The sequence below is a fragment of the Parambassis ranga genome, chromosome 22 (genome assembly GCF_900634625.1).
Source record: "Parambassis ranga chromosome 22, fParRan2.1, whole genome shotgun sequence".
Classification (NCBI taxonomy): Eukaryota; Metazoa; Chordata; class Actinopteri; family Ambassidae; genus Parambassis; species Parambassis ranga.
Window position 1 is genome coordinate 132,835 of NC_041042.1, and position 17,237 is coordinate 150,071.

General features: G+C 45.2%; 1 long non-coding RNA gene across 1 annotated transcript; it reads right to left on the bottom strand.

Moving 5' to 3' along the window:
- Positions 1 to 1,587: 1,587 nt before the first annotated feature.
- Positions 1,588 to 6,136, bottom strand: LOC114427655 (uncharacterized). The gene is made up of 4 exons (XR_003669473.1): positions 6,092 to 6,136; positions 5,932 to 5,997; positions 1,918 to 2,067; positions 1,588 to 1,624 (listed from the first exon to the last, which is right to left on the bottom strand). It is a non-coding gene; the product is annotated as an uncharacterized LOC114427655 (long non-coding RNA).
- Between the last annotated feature and the right edge of the window lie 11,101 nt (positions 6,137 to 17,237).

Consider the following 17,237-nt stretch of genomic DNA (forward strand, 5'->3'; position numbering starts at 1 on the left):
TCCGATGATCTCATCCATGATATGTTACTGTGAAATATGATTGTGCCTGTGCCTGCTCTAAGATGTGTGTGTGTATTCTGAGAAGCTGTGTCTGTTGGATAACAGAGGGTATAAGACCGCAGGCTGGTTGGAGGCTCATGTTTCCAGAACCAGAACCTGAGCCTATAATGTTTGTAGCAGGTTAGTAGCTCTGCACTTGGTCCACATACACCTGGCCGTGGTCATTGTGGTGATAAGGCAGGTGATGGGGGTCTATGTAAGCTCCAACCTGGTCATTGTAGGCGTAGTTCAGATCCCCCAGGTCATCGGTGGGGGCGTGGTCTCTGCCAGCCAGCAGATTGGTCCGTTTCAGAGCGCGGCCTTCTCCAAATGCACGGTACAGATACACCGCCATGACGAACAGCGCCACCTGCAGAGAGGCGGAAACACTCAGTGTGATGGAGCTAGAGTAACATAAGGTTACCATCCAGACTCACTGTATGAGACAGCCTCTAGTGGACACTGGAGGAAATGCAGTTTGTGCTGCTTGGTCTCAGTACCTACCTCAGTACCTCATCTACTAACAGATACAGAGCTGTGCTGATCTTCCTTCTTCTTCACCCTTAATAAATATTTATGTCATATAACCACAAACAGGCAGCCATGTTGATTCAAAACCATCCAATCAGAAGCAGACAGGAAGTGCTGACACGTCAAAGTGATCTGCTGGTGACTCAGTGAAGACACATAAAAACCCTCAGACTGTGACAAAGGTGTGTTTGCACCCTCTGCAGGCAGTGCAGTGTTACTACCTGCAGTAACTGCAGGGCGACGTCCATGGCGATGATGGTCAGGGAGTTCTCCTGCAGCCAATCACTGAACGTCTGACTGCAGCCCTGAAAACCACAAACCCAGCAGCATCATGGGTAAAACATCACATCACACCAGCGATATGAAACACAGCAGGTTTAGAGCCGCCGGCGCCCCCTCAGGAGCGAGCTCGTGCCGCTCCCTTGGCCAATCAGAGTGAGGTTCAGCAGCTCGGAGCACCAGGAAGAGTTGACGCTGCGCTGAAACGAGTGAAAGCAGGAACACGGAAGCACGTCTGGACTCGTCAGGTTCAGGCTCTGGATGTAGGTGTTGCTCAGCCAATCAGCAGCACCTGGGGGGGGGAAACCCACCACACATCAGCCGAGGGACACAGGTAAAAAACACCTGACTGAGCCCTGGATGTGGTCGCAGCATTTTCCCACGTGACCTGAATGCAGCATCAGACGTTACGCTGACTCACCGTCAGCAGTAGGAACCTGATCTCACAGGTCGCTGCCACGCTGACCGCCAACACCACCGATCACCAGCAGGCCCACGGACACCACCTGCAGCTCCTCTGCACAAACAGAGACACAGAGACAGAGACACACACACAGAGACAGACAGACACACACACACAGTGTCATTGAGCTATGCTAACAGTTCCCCCTTGTTTACAGTCTTTGTGCTAAGCTAGGCTAAAGCAGCGTCCTCTTTGTAAATGTTGGGCTGATCCTTTAAAGCTGCAGTCTTTACCGAAGGGGAGGGAGTTCAGGAAGTTTCCTCTGTCGAACAGGATCCAGATCGCACAGCCGGCCGCACTCAGACCCACAAACTACAGAGGTCAAAGGTCAAGACAAGGCTCTGAGCATCATCACTGTTCAGACTGTGCTTTACTGTTAAAGTGAACACCTATTCCTACTGTTGGCTTCAAAGAGGAAACTACTAAATAAACCAGCTGACATCAGCAATTCAAAACAAACGAAAAGAAACAGAAAAAGAACACATTGAAAATGTATCCGTGATGATCAGAAGGACTCTGACTGATTAATCCAGAGGAATCTTTTCTCAGACCTCCTGGATGAAAAAGGCCTCTGAGCTTATTGAAGGATGTGAAGATGGACTCACCAGAAACACGGTGTTAAAGACTGCCAAGCAGAACTTCAGCAGCTCCACCTTCACCTCCAGCTTCTCCTCCACCTTCATCTCCACAGGCAGCAGACCACGGTCCGTTCAGGTCCCTCCGTCTGACCTTCAGAGGACCGACACTGCAAACGCCTGCGATCAGAGTTCACTTCCTCATTGTCTGTAAACATTAAACTGGTCTCAGAGTCTCCAAGGAGACGCGGCACACACGTCTATCACATAAGGCCATGTTGTAGGACAGGACCTGGACTCTCTGACAGAGGTGTGCCAGAGGAGGACGTGGTCCAAAATAAAGACTATACTGGACTGTCCCTCTCACCCGCTCCACACTGTGCTGACCAGCTACAGGAGCTCGTTCAGCAGCAGACTCCGACTCCCACGATGCACCACTGAGAGACACAGGAAGTCATTCCTGCCTGTCAATCAAACTACTGAACTCTGAACTGTGACAGTCACTCAGACACTGTACATTCATACTGGTACATTCATGTCCTGCTCTTTACTATGTAAAGGTTTTTATACAGTAGTAAATATGTGTCTTCTTCTTTAGATACAACTCAGGGATTTAAATGCTGTCTAGGTATTTAGATTATTATATATTTCTATTTCAAACTTCAATTTATCTTTGATTTCTTTGTCTGTAACAAAAAAGAATTTCCCCTCAGGGATAAATAAAGGAATTCTGATACTTGCAGCTATTTGACAATACCAACACGCGGCCACCAGAGGGCACTGATGAAGCCAAATATAGAGAAAAAACATGGAATTCTTTAAAAAGAAGAAGAGACAAATGCACCAAAATGTTGTTCTTAGGAAACTCTCCCAGCAGTATTTATAGGACAGATGTGAATCAGACAACCCACATAAACTGTTTTAAAGTCTGCAGGCCATTTGAATTTGAATATGAACAAAGAAGATTTGACAAAGAGGATGCTACATCTTCCTCCTGTGTTGCACAGAGGGGGAAATATCTGATCTCCAATGCTACACATCTCATTACACATGCACCATGATGACATCATGTGTGGACACTACCATTCAAAAGTTTGGGGTCACCGAGCCACTTCTAGAGCTTCTCTGATCAGCATTACTCAGCTGTGCTAACATCATCTCACAGCACTGTTCTAATCATCAATTAGCCTTTTTAACACATGTAAGCCCACAATAATAAATCACAATAATGGCAGAAGGCGGTGGTGTTCAGTTAAATGACGCAGAGCAGGACATTCTAACAGAGGCTCAACGTCTGTCACCATAAGCTGGAGCACGAAGAAAGGCGAAGAGAGCGTGACGAGGTCACAACGCCAGCTACAGCGAGGCCTCCTCCAGCAGATATTGGAAAGAATTCCACTCGGCCGAGAATCCGCGACATGTTTAGTATTATGCTCCTTACAACCAACCTAACGTAACGCAGGTTGATTTGCACAAACACACAGTTACATGTGAAATTGTCCAGTTTGTTTGTTTTTTCTGCTGCTGTTCTACAGTATGAGTGAAAACATGCACTAGTGTGGGACGTATTCCAGCCACAGGTTAGCAGGTCTGTTTGCACAGACATTTTTTTAACCTTAAATAATCACTGATGTGTAATCATTATCAGCTAAATGCCATAAATAATCGTGACTCATTCTTTGGCCAATATCGCCCAAACCTAATTACAACACAGGAGTGATGGCTGCTGGAAGTGCCTCTGTTCACCTTTGTATATATTCCATTAAATAACAATACAATATATTATATATATATATATATATATATATATATATATACAAAAACATACCTGTTAACACTGGTACACTCTGCTCACTCACAGCACCCTGCTGCAGCTCAGCACACACCCGCAGAAAACACACACACAAAATGAACACATGCCACAACCTTCTCAACTACATGACCGCACACAGACACATCACAGCATGACCCGCTGCTCTCTAACAGCCCATTTACCACACCGACAGGAAACACCTCGTAGGACCTTCAGGAACAAAACACAACGTCAAAGACAACACACAACACCGTCTCATTAATCACATAAACTACACACACACACAACAGTTACACAACACCTGCATCCGCACATGCCTGTCGCTCTGGTTGACAGGCAGCAGCCTCAGCTCCTGTCAAACCAACCAAACACTATCAGTTTATAACACATCACAACGTGTCATCACCAACAAACAGGATCACTGGTCCCACTCCAACAGGACCCGTCACAACAACACTACACAACTCCACATCACAATGTTTCTCTTTCGTCCTCTGGTTCTACTTGAAATATGAACAGTATCATTCACTGACATGGACCCATTTGGCCCGTTGCTTGTCTGAACTGACCCGGTGCGTCCAGGTGCCGATGTTGCTCTGTATGACACAGGTGCAGCAACGTGCTGACGGGCCTCCCTCACCAGGAACCTCTCTGAGCTCCTCCGGTACCTCTTACTGGAACGCTTCCTAGCTTCTATACAGCTGCTTCTGATGGGTCACAGGCCCAGACAGCAGCTCGGCATAAATCCAGCCTGCAGACACATGCAGACACACAAATGTCTACAACTACACAGCTACATTACACTCACTCACCACCCGCCGACTGTGTTGTACATATGAAATCTCCGCCTTCTTTCACACTGCAAACCTCTGGCTGGCCTTCATCACACAAACACCACTCAACACATTAGCCAGAGACTCTTTTCATCCCATGTGTCACAGCCAGTGGTTAGGCCCTTTGTTTGGAGGAGGTTTGTGACAAAAAAATAATTTTCTCACCAAAAAAGAAATTCAAAATTAAAGCTGCAAGCAGCATTGCGGGCCCTCGCGCACCTTGCGATCCGCGGGGTCATCGCAGTCTTCTCTCCTATGCTCTCGTCTCCTATACTCTCCTGTCCTATGCTCTCCTCCTCTCATTTCCACAAATATACAACAAACACATGTTTACAACCAAACTTTCCTGCTACCAGTAGGTGGCGCTATGACCGTATCATCCTATTAGCATATATATCTGTTCAGACTCGGGTCCATAGCAGTACAGTAAGATTTTGCCCACATTGCATTAAGTATATGGGTAGTACTGCATAAAACACAGCGAGTTCCTTTGTAACAGCTCAATCCGATGAAGTATGCGAGGCGTGAAAAGTTTGGCAGCAGGGTCACACATCGCCAAAAATGGCCACAAACCTTCAAATGGCGGACTTCCTGTTGGGTTTGGAGGGGGGGTCCAAGAGACTTTTTTGTGCATCTTGAGGTGATACATATGTGTGCCAATTTTCATAATCCTGTGTCAAACCGGCCAGAGGGGCTACGCGTTGGGGGCGCTATAGAGCCATTTTTATATGTGCATTTCAAAAGTCAGCAAATTTCAAAATTTTTCGGGCGAATAAATTTTTCTACCAAGTTTGGTGAGTTTTTGGGCATGTTAAGGCCTCCAAAAATGCGATCTCGGAGGGGGGAAAAAAAAATAAAAAATAAAAAATAAAATTAAATAAAATAATAATCCTAAGGGTTTCAATAGGGCTCTTGCACCATTCGGTGCTCGGGCCCTAATAAGAACTAATCAAATCAAATCACGGCAACAAAACCGGATCTCTCCTCCTGCCTTCCTCCTCCTGCACACACCTCGCCCCGCCTGTCTGCAGGTGTTTTAGAGCTGATTGCCAGGGAGGAGCCATCCATTCATTCTATACAATCCGTACATTCTATCCATAAAAACAATTCAAATCATAATCTAATCAGTAGCAACATAAACTCTGATTGTCAACATATTTACGTCTATTCAAAATTCATCTGGCTCCATGCGTAATGAACACACAGTGACCCGACTCACTGCTTCCCTCTCCACACACACACACACAGACAACTGCACACTTCTTCAAATTCTTTATGACTCATCACATGAGCTTCTAAGACCTTTGGACATTTATTAAACAACTACCTAACCTCACAAACTATTTGTGAATGGGAAATATTTAGCAACACAACACACTGACACTGACAAACCATGACCTGAGGGTCAGCTGCTGTGTGTCCTGACACTGGCTGTCGAGCTTCTGTTACCATCACACACAGGGCCTGTGGCATAAACACAACAACAACAACACATTAACTGTGGGACTTCAGGACGACATTTCTACTCTGTTACACAACATACTCAAACCGCACATACCTGCATCACTGCTGATTCACTCTACACTTCATTCAGCTGGATCATCTTCTGCTCCAGGACCTACACAAAAAACACATTCAACTCATTTCCACTATTTTAATATTGCAATTTAAATACTGCTAACAGTGTCAGCTACCTCAAAGCACGTCTAACAGCAACAGTAACATTACAGCAGCTCAGCTATGCTAAAACATGTCCTGTGCTGAGGCCACGTCAGCCTCTACACACTATGTTTAAGGCTGCCTGAAGCTGTACTGCTGCTTTGGTCCGGTCTGTCTGAGGCAGACCATCACACTGGTTCAACTATCTAAGTAACTATCTAAGTAACTAACTAACAAGAAGACATTTATACTCAGTTCAAAGGGAAGCAGGCAGAATTAGACCAGCAGGGGGCAGTATGAGAGAAGAAAGATGCATTAAAAGACTCAGACTTGGACACACTGGGTTAAACAAACACTGAAACGAACAGGTAAACATACATCAGGGCTCTGGAGGATTGTACTGAAGAAGAAACAGTCCCTCATGTGTTCTGCATATGTCCACCACACACAACAGAAAGAAACAAGTTCCAGAGGGAGGAAGCTAAGGAAAGCAGCATGAATGAATTCAGATACCATCTATTCTAAAAGGGAAACCTTGGAGATATTTGCTAAGTTATCTAAACAGGCTTAGTTTTTAGGATTTAGCTGTTTTGTTTCGCTCTCTCCACTCAGGCCCACACTGCAGTATAGTATGGGTGGTAATGCACCGGGGTAGGATGCCACTTGCCAATAAACTAGAAGAAGAAGAAGAAGACAACAACATAAACGGCGAGCAAACTGGGTAGAAGTCCGGCCGCAGCTCAGGTCAAGATAAATACCTAATTTGCAAGTTAGCACCGTAATGTAATGGCGGATAGTTTATAATGACTGAAGTGTTGTCACTCGGCTAGTTAGCTGTGCAGAGAGTTAGCTTCTGTGTTTGGTGACTTGTATCGCGGGACACCGGGGACAACAATCTGGCCTTCTTGGACTGCACAGTACATATTGAGGAGGACAGGAGCCTCAATGTGGAAGTGTACAGGAAACCCACACACACGGACCAGTACCTGTTGTTTGATTCACACCACCCACTGGAACACAAACTGGGAGTCATCAGGACCCTGCAGCACAGAGCACAAACTGTACCCACCAGCTCAGAGGGGAAGAAGAAGGAGCAACACCACATCAGGAAGGCCCTGCAGACCTGTGGCTACCCGAAGTGGGCACTCATCAAAGCCACAAAAACAAGACCCCCCAACAACAAGAAGAAGGACGACACCAGGCGGAGGAAGAACATCTCCATTCCATATGTGTCAGGAGTATCAGAGAAACTCCGCAGGATCTTCAACAACCATCACATCCCGGTCCATTTCAAACCTATGACAACACTGAGACAGAGACTGGTTCACCTGAAGGATCAGACTCCCAGGGAGAAACACAGCAATGTGATATATGCAGTCCAGTGCAGTGAGGAATGCTCTGATCTGTACATTGGAGAAACTAAACAACCACTCCACAGAAGAATGGCTCAGCACAAGACTCAGCTGTTCACCTCCACCTCAAAGACAAAGGACACTCCTTTGAGGACAACAATGTCCACATTTTAGACAGGGAGGAAAGGTGGTTTGAAAGAGGAGTCAGGAAGCATCTATGTGAAGCTGGAAGAACCTTCCCTTAACAGAGGCAGTGGCTTCAGACATCATCTTTCTACCACATACAATGCAGTGATTCCATCCATTCCCAGGAAGTTTGCACAGACACACAGCAAGTGTTTGTTTATTTAAATTTTACCCAGACCCACCCACTGAGGTCTGCAACCACATATAAACCATGTTTCCCACCACCAGTCAGAACTGATGAAGCTGCTTGGATGAGCAGAGGAACGTCTTCAAGAAAACTCTACTCTGCTCTACGTATGATGACCTGGATGACTGAGAATCTTCATCAACATGATTATAATATGAAAATTAAAAACTACATATGTTCAACCTTTAAGGATCTACACCCCATCACAGGACACCAGCATGGTCATCACATGAGCAGACGACACAACAGTGGTGGGGTTGATTAGGAATGGTGACGAGTCTGCACACAGAGAGGCGCTGCAGGCGCTCACAGACAGGAGCAGCGAGAACAACCTCACTCCAAACATAAGAAAAAATCTGATAGGAGCTGTGTCACTGACATGCAGTGAGTGCATCTTCACAGACTCATGTAATAATGCAACAATAGCTTGATGTGTTGAAATTAAACATTTACAAAGCTGATTATTATGCATGTGATTATTAACCCATTGGTTGTATAGAATTATACAGTCATCAGCAGTGTTCAGTTTCAATTGAAAAGCTGGAAGCTTTGGACCTGAGGCTCCACAAAGAATGATACTCCATATGCTTCTTAGTTGTTTGTGTTTTACGGATAAAGGCTGAGCCAAAAGTCCAGATGCATCATTTTATATTCAAAACATTTGAGTTCCCTACCTGTTACCCCAGAAACCATCGCATCATTTCAAACTGGGGTTCCAGTTTAAAAATGTGACTTGGGGCATCTAATTATTATTATTATGATTACCATTATTATAGGACAGAAGGGGGTCTGGGGGTGGTCCCCCAGAAAGTTTTTCATTTACTAGAAGCCATTTCCTGCATACTGGTGGATTTTAACAGGTTGTTAAACACCTGTGTTACATACAGAAGTAAACGCTTATTTTCCCATTCTGGAATCAGATCTACTAATTCCAGCCTGTAACCCTTCTCCTCATGTCCATCGCAGATATGGCAAACAACAGATCATCAGCCAAATAAAACCATCTACTGTACCTTTAAGTAGACAACTGCTTCCTCCCAGCGTTTTCTTTAAGTTGAGTCTAACCATCAATGTACCGTCACAGAGAGCTCCACCGTCTCTACAGTCCCTGGGTTTACACTTCATCTGGTCTCTCTATCACAAAGTCATTGCACTGCCTCCCGATTCATTTTCACATTGATTTTAAAATTCTCTTATTTGTTTTTAAATCCCTTCATGCCTGACATGCTCCAGCTCTACTGCCCTGCTCGCTGTCTCAGGTCAGCTGACCAGTCTCTCTTGGTCGTCCCAAAAACCCAGAGAAAACTCAGGGGGAACCGTTCCTTCTCTGTCGCGGCTCCTAAACTGTGGAACGAATTGCCTTTGCACCGTAGACAGATGGATTCTTTTATGGTTTTTAAGTCATCACTTAAAACACATCTTTTTACTCTGGCTTTTAACTCTGAGTTGTTGACTTTTATTTGTTTTATTGCTCTTACACCTGACTGGTGTTTTTATTGTACTGTTGTATATTCCTGTGCTTTATCAAATTTATACCTTATATTATTTCATTTTATTTTATTAGTAATTTATTCTACACTTGATAGGCTGTGTACAGCTCTTTGGCTGACCTTTGTTGTTTTTAAAAGTGCTCTATAAATAAAGATGGATTGGATCACGCAGAGTGGAGTTCGCCCCAATACACACACACACACACACACACACACACACACACACACACACACACACACACACACACACACGGCATGCTCGTAAATGTGCACGACTCTCTCTCTCTCTCTGTTGGTACTCACCACGAATCTGACTTCATGAAGAACTCTGTTGCTAAGATGTTAGCCTCCTCTGCAGCTGTGTTTTTGTTCTTCCTCTCTGATGACAATATAACAATATATCAAAAATAAATACGAACGATGAAACATAAACATAAAGTCATATCTGCCCGCATCCTTTGCATAGACAGCCTGCTAGCAGACCCACCGACAGCTCGCCAGTAACATGCTAGCGGCCGCACCCCACTCCAGCTGCCACCAATAAAACAAACATTACTGGCATCACGTACTATTCAGACCCGCCAGATACCAAACTACGTACTTAACAAAAATACAACAGAGTAAAGGCGGTTTTAGCTTCATAAACCAACGAAAATCACTGGAGCACACAACCCAGCTTACCTTCAAGGTAGAACAGCGACACTGAACGTGAGCAGGCGCTTGTTCAGGAGGGTTGCGCCCAAACTACGGTGTCCCGGGGGGCTCACTAAGTCTGGGTAAACTGTTACACGGCTGCCACCTAGTGGCCAAAATAAACACCTGCCTTACATATATACATATATATGTAGAGTATATATAGTGTGTGTGTGTATGAGAGGAAACTGTTAAGTAGCTGCATTTCTTTTCTTTTATCTTGTTAATGAGGAGCTTCTGCAGCTTCTGATGAAAGCAGAGCTGATGAAGCTGCTTGGAGCAGAGCAGCAAAACCTCTTCAAGGAGCTCCAACAAGTCCAGCTGCCCTGCTCCAAAAATGACCTGGATGAAGCTCCATCAATGTGGAGCTGCATGGCTGCAAAGAGAAGGGAGCAGGTGCAGAGCTCCACCAGCTTTGGTGTTATATTGCCACCTAGTGGAGTAGATATGAATAATTAACTACTCTGTTATTGGTACATGAATAAATATAATATAGAAGCCCGCACACATGCACCAGAAGTGATTGATGTAACATCTTAATGAGCAAAAATTAACATGAATTAATACATGTGTAAATCTCATTTTGTTATCAATTAAAATTAGAGGTTACAGTTGAGAACCTGCATGTAAAGCAACATTAATGATTAATTAACAGTAAAACTAACCATTTTTTATCCCTGATTAACATAATCAATCAAATCAAATGATCAAAGCCAAGCAAATCATTTATTTCAAGCAATACATTTGTCTGTTTATGTTCAATAAATCCAACTCTATTCAGTTTACCATAAAATACCCCACAGATTTGAGACTCTGACACTGACATGTAAATGTTATCCATCCATTAATCAGTGTATCTACTACTTGGGAATGTACTTGGACCACAAACTGGACTTGGACACTGTTAGATAAAATAAGGTCAAGTAAACAAGGTCAAGTCAAGTTTTTTAATTTTATTTATAAAGCACATTTGAAAAAACAACTTTCATTGAACAAAGTGCTGTAGACAGGAGTCAGTCATGTATTAAAAAATTAAATTTATTAAAAGTAAAATAATAAAAGTACAGTAAACAAGATAAAACATGCATAAAAGTGGTAAAAGCCAAGGTGAACAATGTAAACTAAATGTGAGGCTATAAACTGACATGACAGACACACAATGACCAGAACAGAACATGAGTGGTGGTTGTTGAAAAAAAAAACAGGTTAAATTCAGAGACTTAGGTCTACTTCAGTATCTTCTGTGTGTCTTCTTTTTCTTCTTTCGTCCTGTCTGTCTTTCGCCTGTCTCCTTTCCACAATTATCCCCAATCTTCGGGTTGCCCAGGCTGTATTGGTCCTGGTGGTCTACACTCTCGTTGTAGTCCCAGCCGTGCTGGTAGTCTGCGTATTCCTGGTCGCTTAGGTTGTCCGGGTCTAGGGTGCCCTGCTCGTGTATGCGGAACAGCCAGTCCAATCTCTTATCTGGTGTCTCTGCAACACGTTCTCTTTTTGGAGGTTCCTGTAATTTTACCCATTTTGGCAGAAAGATGTCTACCAGCTGTTCGGGGTCCAACGGTCTGTACTTGTCCCTGCTCTTGGACAGCTGGTTGCAGGGATCCTTGCTCTCAGCAATCAGGTCGCTGCCATGTTGCTTGAGCTCCTCTGGTTCTTTTGCTTCCTGCTCACATTTCAGCTGATCTTGTAAGGAGGACCTGTCCTCTGACAGTTGGCTGATCTTACTGTCCTTCTCCTGGACGGTCTTGTTGGCCTTCTCTAGGTCACTCCTCAGAGTGCAGACCTCGTTGGCCAGCTCCTCACACTTGGAAGAACACTGGGCATGTTCTTCGGCAGCCTTTCTGAGGTTTTCATTTTCTTTTCTGAGCTGGTCACACTTTACCCTTAACTCTAGAGCCTCTTTTTGCTGAAGAGTCAGAGACTGCTGTAAACTTTTCTGCGTTTGCTCAAATTCCAGCTCTCCCTCCTCCAACTGTCTGAACTTGGCCTTGCTCTTGGCCAGTTCGTTGCAGACATGATTGTTTTCAGCAAACAGGTCAGTGATGACATTCTCCTTACTAACCAGCTCTGATTGAATTTCACTGTTACGTTTCTTGAGCTCATCAAGGTGTTTCTCAGTGCTTTCTCTTGATTCCTGCTCACGTTTCAGCTGATCTTGTAAGGAGGACCTGTCCTCTGACAGTTGGCTGATCTTACTGTCCTTCTCCTGGACGGTCTTTTTGGCCTTCTCTAGGTCACTTCTCAGAGTGCAGAGCTCGTTGGCCAGCTCCTCACACTTGGAAGAACACAGGGCATGTTCTTCGGCAGCCTTTCTGAGATTTTCATTTTCGTTTGTGAGGACGGTCCCGTTGGCCTTTTCCAGTCCAGTGATCAAGCCGTCTGATTTCACAATAAACTGCTTCACCGTTTGTCCTTTCTTCTCGCGCTTCTCACGTTCTTGGCGCTCTTTCTTCTCGCGCTTCTCTCGTTCTTTGCGCTCTTTCTTCTCGTGCTTCTCTCGTTCTTGGCGCTCTTTCTTCTCGCGCTTCTCACGTTCTTGGCGCTCTTTCTTCTCGCGCTTCTCACGTTCTTGGCGCTCTTTCTTCTCGTGCTTCTGACATTCTTGGCGCTCTTTCTTCTCGTGCTTCTCACGTTCTTGGCGCTCTTTCTTCTCGTGCTTCTGACATTCTTGGCGCTCGTTCTTCTCGTGCTTCTCTCGTTCTTGGCGCTCTTTCTTCTCGCGCTTCTCTCGTTCTTGGCGCTCTTTCTTCTCGTGCTTCTCTCGTTCTTGGCGCTCTTTCTTCTCGCGCTTCTCTTCTTGTTTTCTGCCTGAAGGCATCAGTTTGGACATCCATCCATCCATCTTCTGTTAACCCGCTTGTCCTGCAGTGGAGGGTCACGGGGGGCTGGAGCCTAGCCTAGCTAGCTTTGGGTGAGAGGCGGGGTATACCCTGTGAGGACACGACACACCCTGGATGGGAAACATTGGAGATGCATTAGGAAGGGGACAGAGACAGTTGAATGGCTGAAATCGGTCAATGTATGCTGAAGATACGCTGCGCCAAAAAACTACACACCAAGCAGTTGTTCAGAGGGTGCAACCCCCATTAAAATACATGGGATCTGCCCTGAGAGGAGTAACAGGAGGCTGACACACCCCTCTCTCCAACATTAATTAGGCTTAATTAGGCAGGCAGAGCGGTTACCGTGGTGACAAGCTGACACACAGAGGCATACAAAGCTCTGAATTGCTATGATTCTCCAGCAAAGCAAAGCAAGCATGTTTCAGCTGCAGCAATCAAACTTGCATTTTCTTCAGGAAATGCACTCTTCTAGTTTTTTGAAAAAAGCTTGAGGTTGACCCGGAATGTCCTCTGTGAGATGAACATTTTGATAGCTGAATGGCTGAAATCGGTCAATGTATGCTGAAGATACGCTGCTGTAAAAGGCTCCTGAAGGAAATGCAAGTTTGATTGCAGAAGCTGAAGCATTGCTTTGAAAGCTTATCTGAATGATTGCTTTGAACTCTAAAAGTATGAAAAAACACATCTAAATGCATATGAATAGAAGCTGGATGGCAGAACAAGGGCTGAATTCCTCTGAACACAAGCTGAAGCAGTCATAAAAGCAGCCGAATTAACATGAACAGCAGCTGGATAATTGCTTTGAACAGCAGGTGAATTGTCTGATCTTGGAATAATAGCTGAGGCTTAGGGAGACTAAACGATTTTGATGTGGGCATGTAGCAAACAGCTCCATAGCGATGAATATGGCAGATATCATGTGTAATGATTGATAAAGAAGTAGCCGTAATACTAGTGATACTATACAGCTGAAGGATGATCAATATGACACATATAATGCTTAAAGTCTGATAAAGACTACAAATATGGCTGCTTTGTATGCTTCTTGACAGCCTGTCACCATGGTAACCGCTCTGCCTGCCTAATTAAGCCTAATTAATGTTGGAGAGAGAGGTGTGTCAGCCTCCTGTTACTCCTCTCAGGGCAGATCCCATGTATTTTAATAGGGGTTGCACCCTCTGAACAACTGCTTGGTGTGTCCAAACCAAAACACTCCACAATTTAAAAACCGTGAGCATCACAAGTGTTTGCTCTACAAATGTCTGCAATTTCATGTTGATCCTGTAAAAGATGTGGAAATGGCAGCGAGTTAGAAAATAGGTTTGCTCTGGTCCAGTCACTTCACCATGAATGAGCAAAAAGACCGGCACTCTCCCCGAACAGCTGGCTCTACAGGCAAAACAGTTTGGTTTAACGTCACCAGGAGCTCTACCGTCTCTACAGTCCCTGGGTTTACACTTCTCTGGTCTCTCTATCACGCAGAATGGAGTTCGCCCTTACACACTTACACACATACACGGCTCTCTCTCTTTAAATAAACATGAAGAAGTTGCACTTATCACTCACTACTGTTGGTACTCACCACGAATCTGACTGTATGAAGAAATGTGTAAAAGATGTTAGCCTCCTCTGCAGCTGTGTTTCGTTCTTCCTCTCTGATCCTTCTCTTCTCCGAGTTTAGTCCAGTAATCAGTTTGATTATTTTCCTTTGCACTTTAGGCAGGTTCGTTTCCACGAACTCTCCAAAATCTCCTGCTGTGTCTCTCCTTGAAACTGTCCACCAACACCTTTATTGCACAAAGGTGTACCTTTATATAACTTTGGTATGCCTTTGATCTCTGAGTCATCAAAGGTACCCCTGTCAGCCTGTCACCACGGTAACAGCCCTGCCTGCCTATATCCATGGCAACCTGAATGTTTCTCAACTGCCCCTAACTGCAGCTCTCTCTGTCCCCCTCCTAATGCATTTCTGATGTAAAAACACCCTCTAAACAACTGTTGCTTTTGTCCAAACCGAAGCCTTCAGACAAAAAGTATGGACACAGCCAGAATCACAAGATGTTGCTCTACAACACAGTATATGCGATGTGGACATGTAGCAAACAGCTCCATAGCAATGAATATGGCAGATATCATGCGTAACGATTGATAAAGAAGCAGCCGAATACTATACAGATGAAGGATGATCAATATGACAGATATAATGCTTAAAGTCTGATAAAGACTACAAATATGGCTGCCAAATGCAGCCAAATGCCATATGGTTGCCAAATATGGTAACAGCTCTGCCTGCCTCATTAAGCTAAATTAATGTTATTTTTTTCAAAAGACTATAGTTTTTCAAATATTAAGCAGTTTCTGTGTCATTTTTAACATGGGAGTCTATGAGAGAGCCCTTCAACCAGGGTCATCTGCCAAATTTCTCTCCTCCTACAAATTTCAAGCTTCACACGTATAGACTTAGCCTGCCTGTGTACGTCATCTCCCCAGTTGTGTTGTTTTAGTATTGGTTGTGTAGTGTTAGCTGTGTTTTTGCCATCGTTCGTTGTTTTCCACACAGGTGTTGGTGTGTTTATAGATGTCTTACTATGGACATATATGTGATGTCACTCCGATGATCTCATCCATGATATGTTACTGTGAAATATGATTGTGCCTGTGCCTGCTCTAAGATGTGTGTGTGTATTCTGAGAAGCTGTGTCTGTTGGATAACAGAGGGTATAAGACCGCAGGCTGGTTGGAGGCTCATGTTTCCAGAACCAGAACCTGAGCCTATAATGTTTGTAGCAGGTTAGTAGCTCTGCACTTGGTCCACATACACCTGGCCGTGGTCATCGTGGTGATAAGGCAGGTGATGGGGGTCTATGTAAGCTCCAACCTGGTCATTGTAGGCGTAGTTCAGATCCCCCAGGTCATCGGTGGGGGCGTGGTCTCTGCCAGCCAGCAGATCGGTCCGTTTCAGAGCGCGGCCTTCTCCAAATGCACGGTACAGATACACCGCCATGACGAACAGCACCACCTGCAGAGAGGCGGAAACACTCAGTGTGATGGAGCTAGAGTAACATAAGGTTACCATCCAGACTCACTGTATGAGACAGCCTCTAGTGGACACTGGAGGAAATGCAGTTTGTGCTGCTTGGTCTCAGTACCTACCTCAGTACCTCATCTACTAACAGATACAGAGCTGCGCTGATCTTCCTTCTTCTTCACCCTTAATAAATATTTATGTCATATAACCACAAACAGGCAGCCATGTTGATTCAAAACCATCCAATCAGAAGCAGACAGGAAGTGCTGACACGTCAAAGTGATCTGCTGGTGACTCAGTGAAGACACATAAAAACCCTCAGACTGTGACAAAGGTGTGTTTGCACCCTCTGCAGGCAGTGCAGTGTTACTACCTGCAGTAACTGCAGGGCGACGTCCATGGCGATGATGGTCAGGGAGTTCTCCTGCAGCCAATCACTGAACGTCTGACTGCAGCCCTGAAAACCACAAACCCAGCAGCATCATGGGTAAAACATCACATCACACCAGCGATATGAAACACAGCAGGTTTAGAGCCGCCGGCGCCCCCTCAGGAGCGAGCTCGTGCCGCTCCCTTGGCCAATCAGAGTGAGGTTCAGCAGCTCGGAGCACCAGGAAGAGTTGACGCTGCGCTGAAACGAGTGAAAGCAGGAACACGGAAGCACGTCTGGACTCGTCAGGTTCAGGCTCTGGATGTAGGTGTTGCTCAGCCAATCAGCAGCACCGGTTCTGCCACAGCAGCCGCCCTGTGAGTCAGTCACAGTGTCGGTGTGTGTTTTAGTGTGTGTCAGTGTGTGTGTGTGTCAGTGTGTGTGTGTGTGTGTCTGTGTGTGTGTCAGTGTGTGTGTATATGTGTGTCAGTGTGTGTGTCTGTGTGTCAGTGTGTGCCAGTGTCTGTGTAATAATAGCACAGGGTACCAGCAGGGGGCAGCACTAAGAAACAAAACTGGATTTTATTTCTCACAGTGTTCTTTCAAGAAACCCACCACACATCAGCCGAGGGACACAGGTAAAAAACACCTGACTGAGCCCTGGATGTGGTCGCAGCATTTTCCCACGTGACCTGAATGCAGCATCAGACGTTACGCTGACTCACCGTCAGCAGCAGGAACCTGATCTCACAGGTCGCTGCCACACATCCAGCCACGCTGACCGCCAACACCACCGATCACCAGCAGGCCCACGGACACCACCTGCACCTCCTCTGCACAAACAGAGACACAGAGACAGAGACACACACACAGAGACAGACAGACACACACACACAGTG